This window comes from Panthera tigris, chromosome D2, assembly GCF_018350195.1.
Source record: "Panthera tigris isolate Pti1 chromosome D2, P.tigris_Pti1_mat1.1, whole genome shotgun sequence".
Lineage (NCBI taxonomy): Eukaryota > Metazoa > Chordata > Mammalia > Carnivora > Felidae > Panthera > Panthera tigris.
Window position 1 is genome coordinate 12,847,090 of NC_056670.1, and position 12,103 is coordinate 12,859,192.

Here is a 12,103-nt window from a genome sequence, read left to right on the forward strand (position 1 = left end):
GGAGCTACAAGCTGATCAATTCCCAGAGCTCATAGTGGGCGGGGAGACATTTCAGTTCTGACCAATCAGAGGGGAAGAGTTCACTGAACATAAAGGTATGCAAAGAAGACCCCAGAAGAGTCATAGAATAAAGGTTAAAAGTCTTTAGAGAAAATATCAAAGGATCATGGGTAAGCAATTTAGCTGGCTACCAGAAAAAAAAAAAAATCCCTATTCTTTAAAGCAACAAAATCTAGGCATACAACAGCATACATTTACAATGTCTAGCATCCAATTTAAAAATTACTAAACATGCCAAGAAAGAAGGATATGTGACATAAAACAGGAGAAAACTCATTTGACAGGACTATATCAAGAAAGGAAGGAAATGATATAATTCCTCTAAGCATATTAAAATAGCTATTACAAACCCGTTCCAAATGCTCAAGGATTTGAAGAAAAATCTAGGGGCACCTGGGTGGCTCAGTCGGTCGGGCGTCAGACTTCAGCTCAGGTCATGGTCTTGCGGTTCACGAGTTCAAGCCCCACATCAGGCTCTGTGCAGACAGCTCAGAGCCTGGAGCCTGCTTCGGATTCTGTGTCTGTCTGTCTGTCTGTCTGTCTGTCTGTCTCTCTCTCTCTGCCCCTCCCCTCACACTCTGTCTCTCTGTGTCAAAAATAAATAAATGTTAAAAAAAATTTTTTAATAAAAAGAAAAGGCTCAGTTTGTCAGGCTGAATTACAAAACAAGATCCAACTCTGTGTTGTCTTCAAGAATAGAGATCCTACTTTACCAATAAAGACACAGGTTAAACGTAAAAGGATGGGGAAAGATACACCATGTAAACACCAGTCTAAGAAATCTGCCGCCTCCATATTGGCATCAGACAACAGAGTTGAGAACAAGGACTATTAGCTGGGAGAAAGGAAGTCGGGGGTCCAGGGTCCTAGAACCAGATGGTAGGTGATTACAGTAGTCTCAGGTGATAAACAAAGAGGGCCAGAATCAGAATTCCCCGGAGGGCTTAAAGCAGATTGCTGGGCCCCTTCCCCAGAGTTTGTAATTCAGGAGGGCTGGGGTGGGTCCTGACAATTGGCATTTCTAACAAGTTCCCAGGTGATGCCATTGATGCTGGTCTTGGGATCCACTCTGGAACCACTGACTCTCTTCCTTTTCTTTAAAACGGGCATACTCCAGCCTTAAGGGATGGTGTAATCAATTAGAAAGATAAACAAGGAAGGGAGGTACCGGGAAGTGTCGATCTTGCTTTCCCTTACAACTGATGCCTTCGGATTGGTCGAGATGCGGGTTGGGAAGATAGGAAACCAGGATTCTGCCTTAGCCAACCACCTGGGCGGGGCGGGGGCAGAACGTGCTGTCGAGGCAAGAAATGCAGGAGAAATAAACTTGGGGGTGGAAATAGTACAGTTTTCGATTTGTTGAATTTTAAATGCAGTACCCATATACCTTTTCTCACTTAAGAAAAAAAAAAAAGGTCAGTGCTGTAGGTGCATTTACAGGCTTAGTCATTTTTACCATCGTTCGATTCTGTGCCTCATATGGGCACTTGCAAGCTGTGAAAAAAAAGCTGTGAGATGTTCGCGGGCCCCAGGTGGGCACCTCTGAACTCTGCATTCGCGTTCTGTCAGGCACTCGGAGTCAGCAAAGCCGCACATTTGTCTGGGGCAAATGTCAAGTCAGTGGGGATCAGAGATCTAAGAAACAAGTGATCTGGTGTCATTTACATCAAGGAGTGGCTGCTGTTTGGTGGGTGAGCGCGGCGAAGGCAGATTTGCAAGACTTATTTCCTAATTGTCAGCCATGATTTTATATAGTTTTTACAAAAGAACTAACATCGGCCTCCTCGTCCTACCAAGGAAATCTTTGTTGCTTCTCTGTTCCAAACGTTTTGCGTAATTTCACCAGCAGTCGGAAAATGGACGGCAACTACGCTGTTTTCCCCCCAGAGGTGGAGGGCTATAATAATTAAGAGGCTTAAAAAAGCTCTACCGCAAAACGCTTACAGTTCAAAAGGAACGAGGGGTCGCCCTGGATTTCCCCGCGGGAACCGCTTCTGCTCTCCACGAACACCGGGAAGTCGTTCCCGCCTTCCTGGCCGCCGGCCGGGATGGGGGCTGCCCGCGGCTCGCCCTCAGTCCCCAAAGGGTGGGCTGCCTCGGCGGGCCCTTCGTTCCTCGTCACTTAGCGACGTCAGCGTTACCCTGCGCCCGGAAAGGGAGACAATGCCCTGTGAATTTTCGCAGGTATCAAGCGTTTCTCCACTCACTGCCCTCCTTTGGGGGGCTGGGAGGCATATTACGGATTCTTTGGGGACGGATGGAAACTGGCCGCGCCCAGCCTGGCTGGTCCCCGGAACTAACCCTCCAGGCCGGGAGGCGGACGCGGGGGTTCAGGTGCCGGAACCCCGCGAGGACCGCGACCCCACGGCCACAGCCCCGCCCCCCAGCCCCTCCCCCCCCCCCCCCAGGCGACGCGCGCGCTCCGGGCGCAGCGCTGGGCCCGGCCGGGGGCGCGCGAGCGGGCGGGGGGCGAGCGCGGCGGGGCGGGGGGCGCGGGGAGTGCGCGGAGCCCTGGCGCGGGAGCCCCGGTGACGCACCAGTGACGTCGGCGGCGGCGGGCGGGATTTCCCGGCCCCTCCCGGGCGCCGGGCGAGACCCTGCCGCGGAGTGGGCGTGACCACCGTGCCGGGAGGGCGGCCGGGGTCCGGGGGTCTGGCGCTCCGCACCCCACCGCACCCGGACGCGCCCCGGGAGCCCCGCACGGCGGGTGTGAGCGGGCCGAAGTACTTTGGGTCTGGGTGACTTCCCTCGCGCGCGGGGCACGGCCTCGTCCCCCTGCACCCCCGCCCCCAGCCTCCCCTGTCCGGGCGGGGCTGCTGACGCGGCCCGGAGACCCCGGGGGCGGTGCGGGGCGCGCCTTTCCACCGCGAGCCCGCGAGCGCCGAGGCGCGCGGGCGCCGGGGCGCGGAGCCGAAGCCGGAGCCGGAGCCCACCCGCCCGCCCAGCCCCGCGCCCGGCCGAGGAGCGATGCCGCGCGCTCTGGCCGCCCCCCGCGAGCACCGCGCCGGAGACAAAGCCCGCGCGTGAGCGGCGCCCTCGGCCCGCGCGCCCGGCTCCGGGTAAGTGGGCGCCCCGCCGGCGGGCCGGGCCCGGTGCGTCTGCGGCGAAGGGACGGCACGGCCCCGGCCCCGGCGAGCCCGGGGCGAGCCAGAAGCCAGAAGGCAACTCGGGCGGGAAAGTCTCTGCAACTGGAGACACGGTTCGGTGCGTGTGTGGTCCTGCCGTCCGTGGCAGCACGCGAAACGAATACCTTGCTTCTCTTGGCCGCCCGCAGCGAGCCGGCCTTCGCGCTGCCGCGCAGGTGGGCGTCGGCGGGGCGCCGGCAGGTGAGCGCGCCCCTCGAACCCACGACCCTCGGCCGGGCCCTTGGCAAACCCGAGCGCAGGTTTGGACAGACCGCTCCGAACGCTTACGGGAGGTCTCCCGGTGCCCGGGGTCTCCCGATCTCTGGGGCTTGAGGCGGGGGGAGGCTCCCCGAGACCCCTTTTCCATATGTAGGTCACGAACGCTTGCCATTCTCCGGGCAGGGACGTCCCCCCCGTTGAAGAGGACCGCAGTGGAAGGGCTGGAGCGGCTAGTTGGTCGTTTTATTTGTGGAAATGTTTTATTTGTGGAGTGCCTAAAGAAGCCCTCATGATTTCGCAGTACCCTGGGACACCTGTCCCCAGAGCAGTTCTGGTGGTGACAGTAGACCAGACGAGGGTTTGGTTTTCCCCTCCCTTATGGCGTCTGTCCCCCGAGGCTGGTGCTGAAACGGGCTGCGCCCGCAGCGCGCGCACACAGCGGCCTTGGGGGAGCTTTGGTTTAATGTTTGAATTGCCTTAGAAATAATAACGGGAGAGTGAGGCGGGGGGGGGGGGGGGGGGGGGTGGGGGCGGGCAGAGGTGTGGCTGGAGAAGACTTCTTCATTTGGGAGGATTTGCTTATTTCCGTGTATTTTGGGCTAGGGTGTTAGGAAATTCAAAAATGTTAAAGTTTGACCGAGTGATAAAGTGGATCATGGGCGCCGGGTCTCCCACCCTCTTCCCAGCTCCCCACCGCTGCCGATCCTCGTCTCGTTCCGTTAGCTCCTAGGACTGTACAGGCTGGCACAGCGCCCACCCTTTTCAGTCCCAGCAGAAGGCCTCCTGGGCTGCGCTGGTGTTGCCCATTAAACCGTGTCAGTCCTGTCATCTGCTCATGAGTCCTCACTGGGAGGCCTCCTTCCCACAGTGGTGGGACAGGAGAATTCAGCGGTAAATGCCTCAGAGCAGCAGCGAGGGGCCCCGGGCTCTGTGGCTGGCTCCTTGGTGCTCTGGGGAAATCTTTTTCCTGATTTTCGCATGCTGCGGGGGAAGGGAGGCACACGGCCATCTGATCTGGCCCTGTTCCCTGCAACACGCTTACTGTGGGAACAACTGAGATGTTCAGTGGAAAGCCTTTTTCGGTCCTGAGACACACCACGTAAACTATGAATTAGTTTTGGAGCGTGGAGTTGACTAGGTTATCAGTCTGGGTAAAAGATGGATATAGCACTTAATATGTTGTAGGGGTTAATGTAAGTACAGGGTTTATTGTGATGCTCTGCTGGTTAACCGGGCGTCTCACCTCAGCGTTATTAAGCTGAAATAACTATTTAGGAGGATGGACTTCCTCTTGGCTCCTTTGCCAGCACAGGGCTCCAATCCTCACCCTCCTTAAAATAAAATTGCCCAAAGGGAACCTGTGGATGAAGTCTGGCTGGCTGAGAACTAGCACAGCAAAAGGCTCATTCCCAGTAGTCCGGTGATTGGCTTGGCATTTGCCTGTGACATTTCTCGTGCAAGTAGACAGCAGAGAAACCAGGAAAAGGCTTTTCCCATACGCACTTTACAGCTTTTAAAGCTAAAGTGGCAGTCTCCAAAGCTGCTCATATCTCAGCGCATTCTTTGGAGCGGCAGAACATTATTAGGTGGGCACTCGGGCCCTGTCGTCCCCCTGGGTCCTGGGGTGGCAAGTGCCCCATAGCTGTCCCGGGAGGTCGGGGTGGGGCTTCAGGACTGCTGATGCATCATGCCACTTCTCCCCACCACTGTCACCACTACCCAACTATTGCTTCGTGAGGAAGACAGCCACATGGCTAAGACAGAACTCTGCAAGACAAACCACTCTTCTGTATCTGCAGGCGTGTCTCGCGATCACATTTTTCTTACCTTGACTCACTTTCGTTCTACGTGAAAAGGGGAGAATGCCTAATGATGCTACAACGCATGTCAGCAAATTGCCCTTTTTCTTCATGGAAGTTTGAAACAGTGTCTTTAAGATATTACCTGGTTTGTTCTCAGAATACCCTTAGGAGCATATTCTATTCTCTAATCGCCCAGGTTTCCCCCTCCTTTATTTGGTATTTTCATTGGTAAATAAACATGATAGACATAAAGAGACTTATTATCACACAGCTAGAGAGATGATTTGTTGGGTTTTCTTAAACCAGCAACTGACATACAACTTTTTTTAAAGTTTGTTTGTTTGTTTGTTTGTTTGTTTGTTTGTTTATTATGAGAGAAAGAGAGTAGGGGAGGGGCAGAGGGAGAGGGAGAGAGAGGAGAGAGAGAATCCCAAGCAGGCTGTCAGTGCAGAGCCCGATGCGGGATCTCGTACTCGAGATCACGGCCTGAGCTGAAATGAAGTGTCAGAACGACCTCTTGAGCCACCCAGGCGCCCTGAAATTTAACTTCTTTGATACACCAGGAATACTACAAAAACATCCTCTTAACAGTGGCCAGCAAGGGTATTTTAACTGAAAATCAGAGGAGCTAACTGAGTGTCAGAAAAGAGAAACAGGGAGGCCAATTATAATATAGAAACTAGCATAATACTCCTGTAAGATTTTAACCAGTTGGTTACAACCATATGAAGAATAAACCAGATAACTTAAATTATCATCAGTGAAAAATGCAAATGCAATTTCCATTTAGGAAGGAAGTAGAGGCAAGAATTACTGCTGAAAGGAAAAAAAAAAACTCACTGCAGAGAAAACAATGGGTACTTAAGAGGGGATCTGTTCAGTAAGCTAGCTGAAGCATTCCAAATCACTTTAATTGTCAAGGAGCTTTTGTTAGGTTAAATGGCAGGGGGTGTGCACCCAGTTTTCCTCGTGGAAACCAGCGGACAAATGGCAGGCCTTGCGGGGATGGGGGAGTGCGGCTGTGTTTCCCACACGGGGCTTGTGGCGTGGGTTCTGCTGCCCTGGGCAGAGTGAGGACATATATGTGGCTGTGGAGAAGCCACTGGTCCCCGAAGCCTTGAGGTTCCCGCGTGTCTGCAAGCAAGTCACCAATGGCCCAACCTCAGAGGGCGATCCCCGGGAGGGAGCCCAGGTTAGCGGGCCGCGGGGTGGAGGGAGGGCGGACCAGGCTTCGAGTCCCTGAGTCACACGGATGATTTCATGTAACCTTCGCGCCATACCCGCAAGGTTTCTCTTTAGCAAAACAAACAAAAACTGTCCAGGAGTGTTATGGCAGGGGGTTCGGTGGGTGGTGGTGACCAAGGAAAAGCTTATACAAATACGAAGGGGGAGCCGTTGAGACCACTGGAAGAGAAGAAACGGTGGTGTGCGTGGAGACAGCCACGCCCAGGGACGACGCATGCGCTCTCTTGACAAAAGAGCGGATTTCTTCCTCTCTTGGATTTCTCTAACCATTTCACCCTGGGTGGCTGGGTTGGCTCGCCCTATCGGGGTGTGTGCCGTGAGGCTGAGGAAGAAGAGGTAGAAGAAATGCTGTAAGCATCCCGCTGGGGCCAGGTGGGTTCCCCCGCCAGTGATCGCGTGCACAACACGAGCAACCATCCTGGGTCTACTAACCGGCACCTGGTTTGTGCTTGTCTGCAGTTCTCCTTAGTGCCTGTGTTTCCTCCTGGCTTTCATGTCTAATTTGCTACTGTGGGGGCTTCTCTTCTACCCCTTGCCTAGGGTCACCACCAAAGGAAGAGGGGCAGGGAGATAGCAGTAGGAAAAAGGGAAACATTTGTATTGCTTCCAAAATTCATATTAGAACATCTTTACAACCACAGCACAAGGTGCTGATATGAAAAATATATGTGTCGCCATAGGCCTACCACCCAAATTCGACTGTATTTACTTATGGTTGTCACACAAATATTAAAATTGAGAGATCTTTACCAAAAGCACTGTGTGAGAGTGAAGGTCCAAGTAGGAGAAATGGAATTTGAAACAGAAAGGAAAAAGCAAGGGAATGTTGCTTTTGCAATATTGCAAGAGGGTAGAAAGCAGAGCAGGGTATGGAAGTTGCTGGAGGTGGCCTCAGCAGTGGCCCAGCCGGCTCTGTGGCTCAGGTTCTGGAAACTGTTGGAGAGGCAGAGACAGGGATGGCAGACAGTGGGCGATAGTGCTTCATCCTTGGTCCCTGGGATGTTGGACGCAGCGGGGACAGAGATCTGGCAGCATATAGGCTGGGGCAGCCTGCATTTGCTGACTACCCCACTGCACACCCCTCATACAGCAGGGTCTGCTTTCCAGGTCCAACAGCAGAACCCATTCTAATATGGCCAGAAGGAAAAAAAAGCTTTTCCTCCAGCCTTTTAGATTTAGTGCCTGGGGCCTGTGAATTAAACTGACAACAGGAGAGATTAACAGGAGAAAAGAGCCAAATTAATGGGAGAAAAAGTTTGCTCTACGTGCACACAGGAGCTTCACAGGAAAGAAGAGAAAACCGGAAGAAGCAGTTAGGCCTGAGAGCTTATATATACTATTTTAACAAAGGGAGATGAGTTATGGGAAAGTGACAAGACAAAGGAAAAAAGGGGCTAGGGGTTCTAGGGGCAGTAAATTGTGGGAAGATAAATACATGGAGAAAACTTCTAGAAGATAAGAGTTACTTTAGCAAGATTTCCTTGTGCTGATCCATTTTGGTGCCAGCGTTATCTCTCCAGTGATAATGATGATTTTCTTCCTTCTGGTGTGGGAGATAGAAGGCAAGAACACCTTCACAAAAGGAAATGCATGTCTTGCTTTTAGGTGGAAAGGGCGAGGCCAGAGAATTCCTTCTGTGTCTGCTGTTTCTTAATTGCCTTCCGCTCAAAACAGCCCTTATGCCAAAGTGGCACATTTGGGGGTGGTATGATCTGAACCTCCTTCAAGATTGCCAGCGGGACCTCTCCTTGGTGGAGGCTGGAGTCCCAATCCTGTGTTATGCCGAACAAGCATGAGAGTCCCTATTTGGTTTTAGTTTCTGTTCATTAATTTGGGGAACATTCTGTTTTCCCTGAACCCCGGTGAACTTCACTTACAACCATGGGGCTCCAGGGCTCTGGAGATGTTTATTTACCCCCGACACCTGTGCGGCCACATGGATGAGGGAGGGCTCCGTCCTGGTTAAAGAGACAGATGATGTGAGAGTACAAGTGTGTGTTTAATGGTACATATAAGAGGAAGCAGGTGCCATGAGGATGGGAAGACACAGGCTCCTGAACTTAAGGGCAGTGATGAATATGGAGTGTGGCCAAGAGCGGATCGATGGCAGAGCCTGAGTGGAGAATCCGAAAGCTTTGAACCTTAAGGAAAATAACAGAGGGACAGTGACAGTGATGTCAGCCGCCGAATTTTTTCTGGAACAAGGTGAGGTATAGATACGTAAATCGGCCTTCGTTAGCGTCACATAGTCTCTTCTTCGGCTGAATTTGACCTAGCAGAGATACGGTCACTGGAGCCTTCTGCTCACTCTGGGTACCCGGGTAGACCCCACTCTGGGTCCACCACCCTGTTACCCTGTCCCTGTCTTGAGCGGCTTCACCTCATTGCCCCTTCCAGTCAGAGCTTGGTGTGTCGGTGCTTTTCTCCCCCAGGTGGTTGACCTTGCAGAATCGGGGAGTTTGGGGCTCTTTCCTGCCGATCTTTCTGGGCTTGCTGTGTCCGCAGTGCAGTGCAATCTTTCCGGGGCTCTGCATTCTCAGAACTGTTGCAAAGAGACTGGACACAAGCCCTGTGTGTCCTGCATCAGGATTAGCAGCCCTCACACCCCAGGTCCGCTGTCCCCCCTGACGGGTCAGATTCCTCCCAGCTTCTCTCCAAACCCTCCCCTCGCGCTAGAACTTCGCCATAGTCAGCAGCAGCGGAACTAAGTCGTTGGCCTGGACCCAGGCACGCTTTTTTACTAAACAGAAACTGTCTGTGTCACGGGATTTGTCATCGCAGAGGTCCGCTGATCCACGCCATGACCAGGCTTCCCGGGGTTTGCCTGCCTGTCCCTGGTTTTCCTATGCGTTACTGCTGTAAGCCGTCTTCATCGGGGGACACGGCGGAAGGACCCCTTTCCGTGCATGTGTGTGACTCAGAGCCGTAGATACGTTCCTACGAGATTGTGCAGAAGCCATGTGTTTCTAAGACGTTCATTTAATGAACGTGTGAGCAGGTATTTCAGGCACTGATGATTTAAGGATGAATAAGGACCTGAGAGTACTCATAATCTAGGAGGGATAGAGGTGTGAAAACAACCCGTGTGCCCCTGGATTAATGCCGTGACAGCCGTGCTGTGCGAGCGGTGATAACAGGAACATTCATTCCTCCCGAGAGCAGCGCCTGCAGGAAGGGCCTGACAGCCGAGGCCCCGGAAAGCTGAGCGAGATTTTTTCCAACCCACACAAGTGAGCAAGGGCTTTCCAGGGAGAGGGACCAGCATGTGCAGAGGCTCAGAGTTGGGGGCGTGCAGGCGGAGAAGGGGAAAAGGTGTCCCGAGCCCAGTTAGGAGGACTGTCAACTGAGCTGTGGGAGTCTGTTCTGGGACCAGTGGGGATCCCGGGCAGTTGTTCAGCAGAGGCAGGATTCAGCGGGGGGGGGAGGGCCCTGTGTGGGGTGGGTCAGAGGAAGAAGGCTGGAGATGTGGGGCGTTAAGACTCGGCTGCAGTTGGCCCCAGGATGCCCAGGCCCTCACATCAGTCGGCACTGCTGTCTGACCAGAGGTGGGGGGCGGGGCAGGGAGAGGCCTGCGCCTGGGTGGCCCAGGGTGACAGCATGACCTGGTTTAGTGAGTGGAAGGGGGGAGCGGGCTGGGCACGTGGGGAGAGAGAGACGTGGCAGGTGAGGAGGTCCCGCCCACGTGGAACAGAAGGCTGGCTTATGGCAGAGAGGGGCTGGGAGCCAGGTAGCCATGCGAGGGGCGGGGGAGGGCAAGGGAGACAGCCTAGGGTGGGGGTGGGGGGTCAGGTAGCCATGTGGGGGGCAGGGGAGACAGCCTGGGGTCGGGGGTGGGGGTCAGGTAGCCACGCAGGGGCCAGGGGAGACAGCCCCGGGGTAGGGTTTGGGGGGGGGGGCGGTTCTGAGTCATGGTAGACACTGTAGGGAGGCTTCAGAGAACAGATGTGAAGTTTGGGCCGACACAAAAACGATGCTGTGAAATGCAGGCTCTTTCTGCCGCAGGTTTACACGTGTTGGCCTCCCTCGGAAGGGACCGCCTGGCCGGCGGCCCCTGACGCTGCTCGGCTGCCAGTCTCTGGGAGGCCACAGCCAGCTGCCGCCACCACCACGCTCCCCTGGATGACTCATTCTTTCTGTGTCCAGGCACAGCTCTGTCTCTTGTTTATGATCTCTTTGTCCCCCTAACGCTCGCGAATTTGATCCGATGCCCACCGCACCGCCTCCCGCCGCATGTGGATGGCGGGGATTACAGTTTATGAGCCTTCGGTGAGAGCGTGCCTCTCCCAGGGTGAGTTTTTGTTTTGTGCTTCTGCCAAACCTGGTCACCCTCTACCTACCCCCCAGCTCCGGCGGCCTGAGGAGGGAGGGCAGGGCCCAGGCCTTCCTTCACAGTAACCATGGCAACTGACACGTTGATCCAGGGCCCCCGGCCTCTCTCGGCTTTCCCCTGGTTCTTCCTGCTCTGCCTTCTCGTTGGACCTCTGTCCGCTGTGAAATGCGCCCCGTGGTGGGGTTTTCTGTCTTTTTCCCTCACAGTTCCTCACTCTGTCTGTCCGACTGGCTTTTCCTTGCCGTACTTTTGACGTGCTGGGGGAACCATCAGTGGGCAGCGGAGGGGAAGACAAAAAATATCCCTGCGCTCATAGAATTTACATTCTGGTAGAAGGATCAGGCCAGTAATAATAAGCCTGAAAATCAAAGGTAATTTCAATGCGTAAGTTAATAAGTAAGCATTTAAGATGTGAGTGAATGCTGGGGAGAAAACTAGAACAAGGAAGGGAGATAAAGAAAGAACTCCAGGGAAGGGCCGTTGTAGATTTTAAATAAGCTGCTTATGGAAGGACTCAGTATGGATCCAAGATTAAGACCAAGATCAAGGCCATGAATTGAACTTGTGTCGTGCGTGTAGAGGCAGCGAAAGTGGAAGCAGGCGAACGTGTGATTGACCCACAGATTATTCACGCCCAGCTGCCTTCCTTGACGGGGCAGGGGTCTTCTCCCCTTGTCTCCTCCCCCACCCCCAGCCTGTGAGGAAGCTGCATTTTCCAAAAGGAGCGTTTGGTAGTATAACTCAAGGCAGAGGAAGAGACGCGTGGCAAAATAGCGCACAGCACGAGGCTCTCCGTTTTGTGGATGCCCCCCGCTCCGGCAACTGGCCTGGTGAGCCGAGTGGCTCCAGACGCCCCAGGTGCCGGGTGCAGGCAGTGGAGAGTTTGAGCCCACGAGGAGTGGCTTCACCTTAGAGGGCGCCCCTCAGAGGCCGCATCCAAGACCCCACTTCTTGAAGACCTGGGGGCTAACCAGAGGAAGGAGATCCAGGTAGGTTAGAAGACACAGCTGGGTATTCTCGCTGTGTGGCCCGGTGGGTAAAGAGCACGTTTGCGTAACGATGGGCCGCACTGGCTGTGCCTTCCGGTTTTACACACTTGTTTTCGGAACCACGTATTTGTAGCACAGGCTTGTCTGGAAAATTCGGGGAAGATCCGTCAGTGGCTCTCCAACCTGGTGGCGTAGCAGAATGACTTTGGGTAGTTTGCAGAAATACCACCTCACCCCTGGACATTCTTACTCAGCAGTTCTGAGCCAGGGCCAGGGAATCTGTTTTAAGTCTTATAAACCACCAAAGCAGATGACTTCTCGGGTCGTCCTTCC

General features: G+C 54.1%; 1 protein-coding gene across 3 annotated transcripts in view; it reads left to right on the top strand.

Moving 5' to 3' along the window:
* Positions 1-3,078: 3,078 nt before the first annotated feature.
* Positions 3,079-12,103, top strand: part of GNG4 (G protein subunit gamma 4) — a 71,716-nt gene continuing 62,691 nt past the window's right edge. The window contains exon 1 of one of the 3 annotated variants that reach the window (XM_042960989.1): positions 3,079-3,119. The gene's annotated coding sequence lies outside the window, so the exon portion shown is untranslated. Of the gene's footprint in view, positions 3,120-3,323; positions 3,387-12,103 lie in introns of those variants that run through there. The other 2 variants (XM_042960990.1, XM_042960988.1) reach the window with 2 other exon arrangements.